The sequence below is a fragment of the Pituophis catenifer genome, unplaced genomic scaffold (genome assembly GCF_029215685.1).
Source record: "Pituophis catenifer annectens isolate HBS135680 unplaced genomic scaffold, rPitCat1.0.hap2 SCAF_5, whole genome shotgun sequence".
NCBI classification, from domain to species: domain Eukaryota; kingdom Metazoa; phylum Chordata; class Lepidosauria; order Squamata; family Colubridae; genus Pituophis; species Pituophis catenifer.
This window is the reverse complement of record NW_027256885.1, coordinates 72,250,307-72,264,723: the sequence shown is the minus strand read 5'-3', so window position 1 is coordinate 72,264,723 and position 14,417 is coordinate 72,250,307.

The window sequence follows — 14,417 nt, the reverse complement described above, 5'->3', positions numbered from 1 at the left end:
TTTCCATTCTATTCCTTTTCTTTCTTTCTTTTTCTTTCTTTCCTTTTTCTTTTTGGCTTTCTGTTCCAATGCAGAACATCTAGAATTAGAAGTAAGGCTGTAAAGAATTAAAAATGCAACTTCTACAACTGGTTGAAAACTATAATGAATAAATACAAGGGTAGATGATAGATATACAGCCAGATAGAAGAGAGAAAAGTGGGGGAGGGAGGGAAAGAGAGAGAGAGAGATGGTTATGATGAGAGAGAGAGACAATAGATGATAGATAGAGATGATAGATGAAGATAGATAGATGATAGATAGATGAGAAAGAGAGAGATAATAGATGGATAGATAGAGATGATAGATAGCTAGACAATAGATAGATAGATGATAGATGATGATAGATAGATAGATAGATAGATAGATAGATAGATAGATAGATAGATAGATAGATAGATAGTGTCAGGACAGCCTCCTTTCATTATCCAAGAAAGAAAAACCCCGACTCCATTTTCATAGAGAAAGGTAACTTTTACTGGATATGAACTGAATGCAGTCAAAGAAAAGCTAGGTCTGAAGCAAAGGCGCAAAAATCACATATAGAAAGCATCTCCCCCAACTGTCCAGCATAAATCATCCAATCCACAGGTTCTCCAGGGGTCATGTGGGAGCAAACGTCTGGCAGTGTCATCCTCTTGCTATGCCACGACCGTTGACCTTGAGACGTTATCAGCTTCAAATAAAACATTGCAGCAAAGATTCACTTTCCTTTTTCTCCAGCTCGCTTCCCCCCCCAAGAATCCCAAGAGCTCCCCCTCCCTCCGTTTCATGGCAGCCGAGCAAGTAAGCAATGAAAGAGCGGAGGCTGACATTCGGCCCTCCTGCAGAAGAGACATTATTCCTACAAGAGAGCAAAATGACATAAAACAGGTGATCACAGAAATAGAGCATGACATAAAACCAGATTACGGTTTATCATGACATTTGGAGTGAAACAATTGTACTTTCTTAGGAGCTCGAGCATCCCATTTATTCACCCATTCAGCCTTAGATAATGGGAAATGTTTCCAAGCCACCAAATACTGCACCTTACCCCGATGCTTTCTAGAGTCTAAGATCTCTTTGACCTCAAAATGCTGTTCCCCTTCGATTAGTATGGGGACAGGAGGAGGGTTTTGGTCTGGATGTAAAGGGGATGAATGCTCCGGTTTTAGCAAACTTACATGAAATACCGGATGAATTCGCCTCAAATTTTTCGGTAACTCCAATTGTACTGTGACTGGGTTAATGATCTGAACTACCGGAAAAGAACCCACATACTTGGGTCCAAGCTTCTTAGACTTTTGGGTAGTTTGCAAGTATTTGGTGGAGAGGTAAACCATATCACCAACTTTGTAAGTCCAAGCTTGAACCCTCTTCTTATCGGCTTGGGCCTTATGAGCCCAATGTGCTTCATCCAGTGCCTTGCGAGTTACTGACCAAGTGGCACGTAACTGTTCAATCCAATCAACCAAGGAGGGGTTTTGTGGATTTTCCTGAGGCAACTCTGGAATGGGCACAAAATCTTGGCCAGAAGCCACTTTGAAAGGGGTAAACCCTGTGCTGCTATGTATGGAGTTATTATAGGCCATCTCTGCAAACGACAGTAAATCAGCCCAGTTATCTTGCTGATAATTTATGTAACATCTCAGATATTGTTCTAAAATGGAATTGGTTCTTTCACAAGCCCCATTAGTTTGGGGGTGGTGGGCGGAGCTTAACCCTTGGGCGGAGCCTATCAACCCTAGGAACTCCTTCCAAAAGTTGTAAATTGAACTCCTCTATCCGAAATTATACGTTCTGGAGCTCCATGTAACCTGTATACATGTTGGACAAACATTTTTGCAAGAGGTTTTTTTTTTTTTTTTTTTAATTTGATTTATATGCCGCCCTTCTCCGGAGACTCAGGGCGGCTTACAATGCGTTAAGCAATAGCCTTCATTCTTTTGTATATTTTATACAAAGTCAGCTTATTGCCCCCACAAACTGGGTCCTCATTTCACCTACCTTAGAAAGGATGGAAGGCTGAGTCAACCTTGAGCCTTGGAGAGATTCGAACCAGCAGAAATTGCAGGCAGCTGTGTTAATAACAGGGTGCACTAAACCCCTGTACTATCAAGGCTCTTTTTGCAGAAGGGATCTTGGGACATGGGATGAAATGCACTTGTTTGGAAAACAAATCAGTAACCACCCAAATAACAGTGTTCCCCCCACTTTCGGGCAATTCTACAATAAAATCCATGGAGATTTCCTTCCATGGGGCACCTGGTCTGGCAACACTTTGAAGCAGTCCAGGTGGCTTTCCCGGAGGCCTCTTGGCTGAAGCACACACGGGACAACTGGCCACATATGTCTCGATGTCCTTCTTGAGCGCATGCCACCAGAATTGCCGCTTAACTAGATGTAGCGTTTTCACAAACCCAAAATGCCCAGCAACTTTGGCATCATGAGTGTGCTGTAAAACTGTTGCTCTCAGACTGGCGGGAACATATAGCTTGGCTCCCACCCAAGCAAGTCCTTCCCGAAGTGTACACTCATTCGAATGGGCCAGAAACCACTCATCGGTCTTTAAGGCTTCTTGTAGTTGCTTGGCCAAGTCGTCCGACAAAGTTGGATCTGCTTTCGCTTGGGCTCCCATAACTACTGGTGCAGCATCTTCTTAAAGGTGGAGATATGATGGCTCATTTGGAATCCATGACCAGAATTTTCCAGGAGCTGCATGAAAAGGAACTTGTTTTCTCAGAACTACAACAAGTTTATATAATTCTTTCTTCTTTGGACGATAGTTATGACGACTATGTTTCTTCATTAGAGGTTTTGTCCAGAGATGAACTGACATTGGCTGGCATAACTGGTAGGTTATTGGAAGAATCCAAAAGAAGACAAGAAAGGGATCAGTTGAGAGTGCAACAACCAAAAGAAGAAAAAATGTATTCAACTGCCTATTTTGTAAAACGTTGTTTTGCTTGTGGGGCTAAAGTGTTGCAGGAGATGAAACGAGACTAGGCCAAGCTCTCCAATGCAGGAAAAAGTTTATTGTGCACGGTTCAAACAGCCCAAAGGCAAACAAAAAGTCTGAACGCCGATGGCTTCTTCTGGCCATGTATTTATACAGTTTAAAGGCAAAAGTATTACAGAGAGTGATGCATTTCACACGTAGAAGCTGCCCTTTCATCTATCTCTGGGAAAGGAAATAACAAACTTCTTCTCACATACTCAGGTTCTCTGCTCCGGCGCTCAAGACATAACAAAAGGAGATAAGAGGCTAGGGCAATAAGGAAGCAGCACCCCTTATCCAGGGATATGCATGACATTTGGGATGCAATAAACATTAAACAACAGAATGTATCTGTTTAGGGTCAGTTTGCCCTTTTACAATTCTGTACCTACGTCAAATACCGTTTGTCATCTCAGCACCTTGGCACGGAAGAGGCACTTCTGTCTTGACCAAAGATTTGGATTTCTAATATTTGAGTTTTATCCCAATATCGAATCTTAGCCTGGCTCATACCCCCCTTTGTGACTCATCTGTTTATCCAGACGAGTCACACCATAGGTCCTCTTCCTGCTGGAGCCGTTTGTAATCCCACATAGCCATCACCTGAGCAGTTGTCTCACGTTCCACCAGCAAGGATAGACTTTTAGAAATAGTCTCAACAAACAGAGGTAAGAGACATGGGAGAAAAATACACCCCACAGCTATTAATCCCACCAGGCCAAAAACGGCCTGCAGGCTAGGTAACTTTGGCCACCATCCTGAAAACATATCCTGTAAATTAAGGCCATTCCAAGTCTGGACTGGCACATGAGCTATTTCAACCATTTTGTCTGTTAGTTCCTTAATAACCTTTCCTATTGCAGATGTGTCTACATGTCTTCTTTGTCTTAAGTTCCCCACCTCATCATATACCGGGACACCTAAAACCTGTTGAGTTTTAGGGGGAAGCAAAAAGAATCCTGGTCCAATCATTCCCAGGACACAAGCTCCACACCAAGATTTAGGTAGAACCCCATATGCCATTTTACCACATATCCAGTATAGCCCATCAGGAGCCAGCCATTCAAGGGTCTGATTATTTGGATCCTTTAAAAAAAAATAACCCGTTTACCTTAAACAGGGCCATTTCATCAGTTCCCTCTGTGGCATTACCTCCTGACCACCATACCTTACTTTCCCATTTTCCTGTACATATGAGGTTTCCTACCTGATGACAGCCTGCCACAATTTTTCTCTGGAAACAGACATTCCCTACCAGACTAGTAGCCAATGTCCAGTCTCCATCCTTACCCTTATTATATTTCTGATCCATTTCTAATATTTTGGAATAATTTAATTCCTGGGCTTCCCATGGCCATTTTTCTCCTATGTTAGTTCCTCCACATACAAAACAATTTGATACATTCAGAGTGTGGGCTATGTCTTCTGCCAATTTGACAAAGGTATTTGTTACATAGCTAGGGATTTCGGGTATATTCAGCTTTTCCCTTTTCAGATAATATTACAAGGGGACTTCTTCAGGATTTATTACCAAATAATGTACTAGCACCTCCTCTATAATTTTCACGTCACACTCTACCTTACAGCTTATACATAAAACACAATCAATACAGTGAGTGCAACAACAACACTCACACCCACAATTACAAAACCAACACATTTAAAGAAAATTCTCCTTTCTGTTCTTTTGCATCAAAAGGCAGCTTCCAGGGTGTCCTAAGCAGGGACTTCTTTCATCTGTAAGAGGTTCACACTCCGCAGCCGGTTGGGGAAATATTAGGGATCGGAACGACTGAGAAATCAAATGGGCCCTGGTTGTCCACAAAACCATTGCTTATATCTGTAAAACACAATAATCAATAAAGCTACTACCCCAATTACTCAAAGTGCCCACACCCAATTTTCCTCCCACATGAATCTGCAATGATCTTCAATCTTTCGTCAGGATCCAAGTTCCGGACTAATTCAAGAGAGCAGGTGCTCCATCCCCCCCCCCCTTTTTTTTTTTTTAGCTTACAGCGGGTTACATCGGCAGATACACATCAAGGTAACCTATATATATAAAATACAAAAGCTGTCTTTAAGCACATTCAAATGTCAGTTTTGTTGGATGTTGTTTGCCCATGGACAGTTTCCAGCCGGTGTCAGCTGCTGCCTTGACTCGTGTCCGATGGATCCATGATTTTTTTTTTATTGAAAAAGTTTTCAATTACAAATTTTTTCCCCCTTTTTACCCCCCCCTCCTCCCTAACCCCCCCTCACCACCCCCTCCCCCCCTCCCCCCTATGACTTCTGCAAAATAAAAACCTAATACATAACAGATTATATAATATTTTACCATCCCCTTACTCCCTCCTCCAAATACTGACCCTTACTCCTAGTGATATTATTAATATTATTACTTCCCCCTCTTGCCATACACTTCAAAATAACATTCCATTATAACACTATATAATAACTTCTGATTTAACACAGTAATATTATTATAACTCCCAATTTATCGATAATCTGCCCTTTTTTTCCTCCTCCCACATACTTATGTCTATATATTAATATAACATTTCAAAATGACCTTCCACTTTAAGACTATATAATAAATCCTACTTTAACATTTAATCTTTTGTGTATATTAATATGACATTTCAAAGCAGCCTTCCCCATATATTCTAGTTTTACATTTGTTCTACACTATCCATTTCCTCCACTCCCATAAATATATCTCTTAAGCATCCCTTTTCTTAATCTGTATAATCAAATCACTAACCTATCTCCACCCACTTTCCTACAAAATTACCATACACAACAATTCTTAATATCTTTGTTCTTCTGCCCATCCTACTAAAAAATATTCCCTTATATAAACAAAATCAATGACTTTAAATTTATAATCCATACAATATCTTCTTTAATATCTTTCCACTGGATTGCTGACTCCATCATCCGAATTAGGGTAACATAACATCCCAGTTGCAACAGAATATTCAAAATCCTCAGTTATCATCTGCCCCCATCAATAATGAATATCTTCGTATATATATAAGAAAAAAGAAAACAACCACCCGAGTGACTTTATAATTGTAATCCATGTAATATCTGTATTAGTGGCTTTCTTCAGGATTATTAATTCCCATTCTCATAATGGGGTAACAGCCAGATCTTCTGCATGCCCCAGCATAACTCTCTTGCCTTATAGCTCAGCATAAGTATAATACGTTGACCAATGAAAAAAAAAGAAAACCCAAAAATAGATAATTCCAATCCAACAATTTAAGGCCCTTTTCACATCCCAAAATTACGGCATTGCAGAGGTCTGTCACTCTCCTCAGGATGATATTAACCAATACTTCGCCTCAACCATCTTTTCATATATTCAGTCATATATTTTTTTAAAAAAATAACTGGCTTCGCTGTTGCTTAATTTAGAAATTTTTATTTTTTTTTGTGAGACCTATTTCTTTTTTTCCTTTCTTTTTGTGGGTTTGATCTCCATCCTAATTTACTTTCTGCAAATTTTGTGTCAGCTGATCGGTTTTCATTCTGCTTTATAATTTGATCTTGTTGGTTTTGCTTTTGTGACTCATATTTCTTTTCTGTAAGTTGTGTATCAATTAATTGATTTCCATGGTTGTCTGTAGCTTGGTGAGTCGTCACGTTAGAATCCGATACCACTTCTCTCTTATTTATAAATAATCCAGCTGAGGTGTCTGAAGAATCCAAAGGCAATTCATCTACCAAGGCCTCTGTAACTCGATATTTTTCCTTTATTTCTAACTCCTTCTGCTTGTCTTGTCTTGTGCATAAAGATGTTAAATTCATTTTTTAAATTTTTTGATAAAATTCTTCCGCTTTTTCAACAGTATTTAATTGATATCTTTCTCCTTGATATCTCAATATTATACCAACTGGAGCATTCCATCTGAATAAAATCTTTCTTTTTTTAAGCTCAGCCACCAGAAAACCAAATTTCTTTCTTTCCAATAACATCTTAGGCGGGAGGAAATGTGAGTAGAGCAGGTGAGTGTAGGTAGAGCTCTCCGCGCAGTCCCCAGAGTTTTTTTTTACTCTTGGGGGTGAGTGGATGCGGCTCCCTATAGCACTCGCCGTTTGCTCCGGGCGTTGGGAGACCTCTGCTTTTTTGCAGAGCAAGGCTACGAAAACGAGCCTTTCAAGATAACTAACAGATTAACTAAAGAGGATGAGATCTGGATCTGGACCTGTGACCCTAAATTGCAAGTATTTATACTTCTTTTGCAAAGGAAAGTAAAAAAGAGCTTTTAAAATGGTGACTGCCGAAATTTGAGCAGGGAAGCTGAAAAGGGAAAGTCCTTCCGTTTCTTATTAAGCCACAAAGTAGCGGAATAAATGCTCTTGGCTACAATTGAAGAAAAAGCTCCACTTTTGTGTTTGCTCTTTTCTGGAGATTTGATTTGATATTGACCTCGTTGGAAAGAAGTTTTGCTTTTTAAAAAGTTTGCCTGTGTGGAAATATGGCGTTTAGGCTTCCAAAGCTGGATAAACAAGCGAGGGGGGGGATTCCCCCATCCACAAACTATATGAACAAGTTCTTAACCTACAGTCTCAGAAAACTGATTTTAATATAATTGAATTTCTTCTGGAGGAGATTGTAAGAAGGGATGAGATTATGAATCGGAACTTTGAGAAATTTAAGCAGGAAACTAAAGAAAAGATTATAAAAATGGCTAATGGTTTCTCAGAATTTTTGATCAGGTTGGACACAAATATTAATCTATTAGAGTCTAAAATGGAGGAAATTGAGGACAATTTGGAAAATAAAATAGAAAAAATTGAAAATGATTTGATAAACATCCAAGACAATAGTTTAGAAGAAAAACCTAAAATGGAAGCTGATTGTAATGTAGAAAATATACAACAACGTATTGAAAAGGAAGTTTTAATGATGCAATATAATTTTACTGAATATGCGATCAGACTGAGAGGATTACAGGAAAATAACAGAGATGACTTAAGGAAAATATCTTCTGAAGTTCTGGCTGGGATTTTAAAGGTTCATCCTGAGGAGGTATTTTGTAGGATCGATAGAGTTTATAGAATAAACTCCTGGATTGCAAAGCAGAGGCAATTGCCTAGAGATGTGGTGATTTATTTTACAGATAAAGAAATAAGAAATAATATTGTGCAGAAATCTTTTAAGTCTACTTTGCAATTGTTTGGAAGAAAGATTTGGATTTATAAAGAACTCCTGCCTACGATGGATCCATGATTTTGATCCTGCAATCTTAATAGCAAGTGGAGAAGTCATAATACCAATAAAAGATCCCTTCCATCTTCCACTTAGTCCCCAGGTTCAAATGAGTGACATTAAGTTACTAATCTAGGGGGTACTTGTTCCATCACATATCGTTGGAATCTCTCAATTTGCTTATTAAGTTCTTGTACCATCTCCATATTCCAACCCCCCCCCCCTTTACGACCTAAATCAGGCCACCTAACATACATATTTACCTTATTTTACCATATTTACATGGTCGGGTGGAATAAACCTCTAATACCTGTAAACAATCATGCTCAGAAACAGACTCCGTAGGCAACAAAGTTGCTGGATTTAATCGGTTAGACACCACCAGACACACCTGTGGATTCTCACTCCTAATTGCCTGATATTTTGTCCGCCTTTGCCCACTAATCCACAAATGTCCCTTAGTATCCAACACAGACTGCTCCTCATGAGGGGAGTGCATGAGTATAGGACAAGAAAAAGTAAGTTTATTACAATTCTGAATCAATTCTGCACTTGCAGCCAGCACCTTCAAACAGTGGGGCCAGCTTTTTGACCCCCCCCCTTTCGACTCAAGAGGTTCCACATTGGCTCCTTTGGTGGCTGCATACAAAAGTGCTGCCATCAAAGCAAAGTTAGGGATCCAATTACGGCAAAAGCCAGCTAATCCTAAAAAGCTTCTCAGTTGTCTTTTTGTTCGGGGTCCTGCCAGCATTAGGACCGCCCTTTTCCGCTCTGGTCCTAAAGCTCGATGACCCTTATATCGTATCCCAAATATCTAACTTTCCTTTTCACCAATTGAGCTTTCTTTCTTGATACCCAATAACCACACTCTAATAACAAATCTAGCATTATCGTGTATTCATCTTAGTATTATCCCATCATAAATCCTCTGTCAGTCCTGTTGATCCAAACATCATCAACATATTACAGTATTGTGTCTCCTGGTTATTGAGGCACATAATACTGTAAGTCTCTAGCTACCACTATTCCAAACAATGTGGGGGAGGTCTTAAATCCCCGAGACAGCCGAGTCCCATTATATTGCATTTTCATTCCTGTATAAGGATTCTCCCACTCAGAATGCAAACAGTGGCTGGCTTACGGGGTGAATGGGAATTGGAAAGAATGCATCCCTTAAATTAATAACAGAAAACCACTCAGCCCGGGGTGGAATTAAACTTAACAGGGTATATGAATTTGACATGGCCAGGTGTAAAGTTACCATGCCCCAGGCGGTAATACCCATCTGACTGTTTAATTGGGATAATTGGAGTATTCCAGGAGGACTAAATAGGCACCAAAAACCCCGCTTCCAAATCTCTGAATGCTTTCATAAATAGCACAAATAGCTTCCCAAGAAACGGGACGCTGCCTTATACTCACAGACGCCATTCCAGGTTTTAGTTCCACCACCACTGGAGGGTGGTGAGCTGCAAAACCCGGCAGGTTATCCTCAGCGCACATCAAACAACCTCCACTTCTCCTCCTTCTCTCTCTTCAACCTGTCTCCCTATCATCAACCTCCAAATCTCCTCCAGGGAATGCCTTATAGTCATTTTCTGACTGCCTTCATCAAAAGAACTTGTTGCCCCTAATTTACTCAGCAGATCCCTGCCTAGCAACAGAATAGGGCACTCAGGGATGTACAAAAATTCATGCTGGATTTCAGCTCCTTTAAAATCACACATCACAGGCTTTAGGATCTGCCGTCCCATAATCTGTCCTGATACCCCCTGAACCTGGATTTTACGTGATCCAGGGGCTGCAATCTGCTCATTTACAACTGATCTTCCTGCTCCCATATTTACCAAAAACGTTCTGTACTGACCCCCTATTTTCATTGTAATTAATGGCTCAGGTGGGGGTTCTTCCAAGCCTGGTCCCCCTCAATCTGACCAAGTCATGTCTGCCAATCCAATACTTTCCGCTTTCTGCTGCCCTGTGCCCTCTCCAAATCCTCTACCAAAACCCCAACCTGAACTTGTCTGTCCAACCTTCTACTCAAACCTCTCTTCTGTCCTCGCTCTCCCCTTCTCCCAGAGAGCTGCCCACGCATCCCTGACCCAAAATCCACTCTTCTCATCCCTCTACTTCTCACCATCTGTCTTGGGCATTCCTTTTCCCAAGTAATTTTATTTCTAGACCACCCTTCTCCCGAAGGACTCAGGGCGGTGTACAACCTATTTTGTTTAAAAAAAAAAACAAGACAAACACCAATTTAAAATAATTAAAATATTAAATGGATTCGGCTCAATTTAAAACCCCAGAAATTTAAAACATCCAATGTAAAATTATGTTGCTAACCCAGCCTGGCGAAGCAACAGGATCTTGAGTACAGGTTTAATTAAGCGTTGTTAAACCTCCAAAAATTTCCAGAAAAGAAAAAATAAAAATAAAACGTATTCAGAGCAGAAAGGAAAATGTATCTGCATAGCTTTCATATGTTAATGAAAGAGGCTTCACAGAAAGAGGAGGAGGGGTGGGGGGTGAGAGAAAGGAGAAAAAAAGTTTTAAAAGAACAAAAAGCATCTCTTTTCCTGTTTCTCCCCTTCAAAGGAAGGGGGGGGAGAAAAAAAACCCTTGCATCCCACTTCGCAGTGCCCCTGCCAACAAACCAGCCTTTTTATTCATCCGTGCCTCCTGCTCTTTCTTCTCCACCTACAGCTCCCACAGCCTCCAAATCATCATCATCATCATCATCTTCATCATCCCCCTCTCCCTCACTCTGACTGCTACCTCTAGGCGAATGTTTCCCCTTGACTTTTGACTTCACGCCAGGATCACTCATACGCCTCTGATTTCCTCCTCCGCTCCCTCCAGCAGCCCCCTTACTTTTCCTGCCTGCTCAGATACACATAACCCGACTGTTTCAGCCATACATTGCAATAAATCCTCAGCTTTTTTCAACAGGGCTCTCACCCATTGATCAATATATTGAAATTGATCAGGATATTTATCCTGATTCACTACAATCACTCCCCACAACTTAACCACTGTTTCTTCCCTTAACCATCCCTGAGGGGGAGGGGGTCAGCCCATCTCCCTTTGTGGCCACACATGTTTACATAAGAATTTTAATTGATCCTTTGATCCTTTCGGATAGGAAGGGTTGCTAAAATACTTGTCAAAACCTTTTAACATGCATGCCAATGGAGTATTTGGCACGCTCTGAACCCCACCCATTCTCTCACACTGCCGTAGACTCGTAGCCCCGGAAACTCACAACCACTAACGAGAAATGCGACGGCTTAACCACCCACACAACCTGACACGGACTTCGTTAGGGTAACTACCCCGAGTCCAAGGGATTGATCAAATCCCTTCTTCTGCCTTCAAATGAGGCAGGTACAATTCTTTTACAATATACTCACTTAAAACGCTCCCACTCCGTAGATTCCTGGCCAGGAATTTGTTCAGACCACCTTTCCTGCACCGCAGGATTCTTGGACTCGATCAGAGCACCGTCGGGGCCATGGGGGTATCACTGCTGTCTCCCGGAGACGTATCTCCACGGCGCCTGGAGAATGTTCAGGAGCGACCTCCCGATGGTCCCGAGGGGTCGAAACGGCCCTCAGCGAAATATCGCCTTGCACCTAGTCCCGGCCGGAGTCGCCAGCTGTTGCAGGAGATGAAACGAGACTAGGCCAAGCTCTCCAATGCAGGAAAAAGTTTATTGTGCACGGTTCAAACAGCCCAAAGGCAAACAAAAAGTCTGAATGCCGATGGCTTCTTCTGGCCATGTATTTATACAGTTTAAAGGCAAAAGTATTACAGAGAGTGATGCATTTCACACGTAGAAGCTGCCCTTTCATCTATCTCTGGGAAAGGAAATAACAAACTTCTTCTCACATACTCAGGTTCTCTGCTCCGGCGCTCAAGACATAACAAAAGGAGATAAGAGGCTAGGGCAATAAGGAAGCAGCACCCCTTATCCAGGGATATGCATGACATTTGGGATGCAATAAACATTAAACAACAGAATGTATCTGTTTAGGGTCAGTTTGCCCTTTTACAATTCTGTACCTACGTCAAATACCGTTTGTCATCTCAGCACCTTGGCACGGAAGAGGCACTTCTGTCTTGACCAAAGATTTGGATTTCTAATATTTGAGTTTTATCCCAATATCGAATCTTAGCCTGGCTCAAAAGGGCATATAGCTAAGTATTGTAAGAATAAGGAAATGTCTGTTAGGGACAATACTAGACCCAAGACGGGTTGTAATTTAGCTATATCCAGTTCAACTACTGATGTTAACCAGGATTGTTGGGTTGTTGACAGTGGTGCTTCTCAATCTATTTCTAGAAATAGAAATTTTTTTGTTAAAATGGAGAAGAGTAACCAACATGTTAAACTAGCAAATGGCTGGAAGGTTAAGGTAGCTGGAGAGGGTGTTGCTCGTTGGTCATTTAGTAATGAACCATTGCCTATGTTATATATTCCTGGGTTAAAATTCAATTTATTATCTGTTAAATCATTATTGCAATTTGGGTTTACAGTAACATTTAAAAATGATAAGTGTTTTATCGAGAAAGATGGCAAGGTTGTTACTGCAAGTTTAGAAAATGATTTATTTATTTTAAGGGATAACCCAGTATTGGTGGCTAAGTCTAAGTCTGTTTATAAGAATGTTAAACCACATAATGAATGTATTCATCTGTTACACCGGAGACTTGGGCATTTAAATTTCAGGACGTTAAAGAAAACAGTTCAGTTATCTGAAGGGATAAAACTACAAGCATGTAGTAAATATCTGAATTGCAATGCCTGTAGTCAGCAAAAAAGTAGGGTAACACCAGCAAACCATGTTAATGGTTTTAAAACAAAAAATCCATTAGAGGTAGTGTTTGTAGACCTAATTGGACCCAAAAAACCCAGCATAGGAGGTGCCTGCTATATTCTAAGCATAGTAGACCATTATTCAAGATACGGATTCTGTTATCTTATGAAAACAAAAAGTGAAACATTCCAGCATATTAACAACTGGCTGCGTTTTGTGGAAAGGAAACAGAAATTTAAGGTTAAATGCTTAGTGACTGATAATGGTACAGAATTTACCAACCAAAGGTTGGAAAAGTTTTTGCAGGATGCAGGGATCCAGCATAAACGGTCTGCTCCGTACAGACCACAACACAATTCGTATATCGAGAGAAGAGGTCAAACATTACAAGCCATGACTAGAACTATGTTGGCAGATTCTGGTTTGCCTGAAAATTTATGGGGTGAGGCTGTTATGTGTGCTAACCATGTGTTAAACAACGTGGTTCATTCCTCTACAGGTGAAATACCATTCACCTTATGGCATGGGAGGAAACCAAATCTTAGTTACTTACACACATTTGGAGCCTCAGCTTGGGTACATATTCCATCTAGTTTAAGGAGAAAGGATCAACAAAGAGCCAGAAAAATGTTTTTCGTTGGCTATGAATCAAATCATAGGTCTTTTAGATTTTGGGCACAGGGAACTACTAGTGTTTACTGTAGTGCAAGTGCTAAATTTCTAGAGCACGAAGGATGGGATAAACTAGAGTGTGCAGATTATAGACATGATAGTAATAATACTGTTGCGGTTGGCGAGCTGCAGCGACATGGTGCTGAGTGAGTGATCGCCACTCCTCAACACCGTTTGTCACCGCGTTTTGGGGATCCCTTCGGGGGCACGGGTCCTGGAGAGCCCCGCGGACAATAGAGAGAGTCCTGTGAGCGAGAAAGTGAAGTGCAAACACTTCTCGCAAAAACCGGGCGGCTCTGTCAAACCAACGCGTGTGAAGTCAGCCTTTCAATGGCTGACCCGAAGCTGTGGTAGCTGACAACCAGACGGGAAGCAAGGAAGATCGGAGGCTGCAGTGTCGTGATTGAACCGTGTCCTCCCTGCCTACGTGAGAGTGAACATCAGGAAGGGGCCGGCGGAGTCGGGCGAGAAGGGCTTAAACGGAAAAGAGCAGCGATGGAGAGTGGAGTGTGGAGAATAGTTTGAAAGATCACGGAGCTCGACAAGCCGGCATAGAGAACAAGAAATCGAGGACGCTAAATTACCTGCGCAAGAAGAGGATCGGTGGGCATAGGGAGTAAGGAAGCTAAAAGAACCCAGAAGAACTCCTTTTTCTCTATTTGCTGGTTAAAGCAGAAAGGTGAACTAA